The sequence below is a fragment of the Mastomys coucha genome, unplaced genomic scaffold, assembly GCF_008632895.1.
Source record: "Mastomys coucha isolate ucsf_1 unplaced genomic scaffold, UCSF_Mcou_1 pScaffold8, whole genome shotgun sequence".
Classification (NCBI taxonomy): Eukaryota; Metazoa; Chordata; class Mammalia; order Rodentia; family Muridae; genus Mastomys; species Mastomys coucha.
The window spans coordinates 28,753,526-28,755,133 of NW_022196914.1; positions in this window are offsets into that span (position 1 = coordinate 28,753,526).

Genomic DNA, 1,608 nt, shown 5'->3' on the forward strand with positions numbered 1-1,608 from the left:
GCGCCCAAGGTCTGCTCTGGACCCCAGCCCAGACAGACTGGAAGGAACCCGAGTCACTGGGCTGGTCACAACATAAACTATTATACACAACTGCCTAAAAGATTTCTGAGTGCAGTGTGAAATTCAATAATAGTCCACTGTGAGTTAACTTGCGAACACCCAAATCTTCTTTAGGATAAGAGTTAAAGAGCATGTTCCTGAGAACAGCCTGTCTCCCTGACACAAACATCTAGGTGGGATGGAGTAATGTCCATAAAGGGGAGTGGCTAACTGTAGAGAGGAGTGTCCAGAATTAAGTACAATAAGGGGAGCGTCCATGTGAAAGATTTGGCATGTATACCAGCAGTGATGATGTTGTGGACACGTGCCTAGACTGGCATGTTCAAGAACCTGAGCTTCGAGAAGAAGGTCTTTTTATATTAGCAGATCTTTTCTCTGAGATACTATGAGTATGCTTCAATCCCAGATTTGGTTTATAACATCATTCTCCAGTAAATACAACCAAGGCATACTGGATAAATAGCTAATATCTTGGCAGGTTTAAGACCCCAGTAAAAGAAGGTGAATTAAAAAAATGGATGAATCAAGGATGCTAACATGTTAAGAAGATAAAATTTCAGCATGAAAGATGTATCCCTGGACAAATCCAGAACAATTTAAGCATCAAAATCATCAATAATGGAAAAGAATAAATGAAGTAAGAGGAAGCTATCAGTGCAATTAACAAATTTTCATGGGTCATATTCTGGATACATGACTTTTGAAGGCCTTCCACATGAAATGACATTCGTTACAAAAGAGAATAAATAACCCTACTGTAGAATCCTGGTGGGGACCATTTTAATCATGTGATCAAAACTAATGTGGCCAAGACTAAAAGCAACTAAAGTCATTTCTTACATAATGGAATGCAGTGTGAACACATAGATCACTTTGTGAAATGACTGCCAAAGTTACTTACTTATGAGGAAACATAAACTCAAGCTGAGAACACTTAGACAAAACTCCAAGTTAGGCCTTTTAAAGAGTCATCACAAAAGCTAAGAAAACACTGAGGACCAAAAAAAGACAAAAGGGACAACCTACATGCACTGTGGCATTTCTACTCACCACTTTCTCTTTAGGGCAGCATTACAATAATCTGCAAGGCAGAATGAAAATCAACTATTAGATGGAAATACTGTGTCTGCTATAGTTTCATGATTTTGATAGTCGCATAGCACTTAGGAGTCATGCCCTTCTTCTGTTAAATACATACTAAGGCATTCAGAGCTGGTGGGGCCTGAAGTTCACAAACTGTTTTCACGAGGCCAGAAGAAAGTTCTTGTCCTGTACTTTTCCCTGTAAATGTGAGATACATTTTTGTTATGTCAAGAAATTTTGACAAGGCATGGATGTGACAAGCCTAGTACTGGCTTCTCTCAGGATTGAAACACAAGGAAAGAGAAACCCTAACAGAGTTAACATGTTTCCCCAACATTAAGTCTGAAAGCTAATTTGCAGCTGTACCTTTGGTGTTGTGGTCTGCTTATATATTCTGCCAATATAAAGTATTGTAATGATGATAAATTTGTTATTCATAGACCACTGACTGAGAGAAAAGCAAAC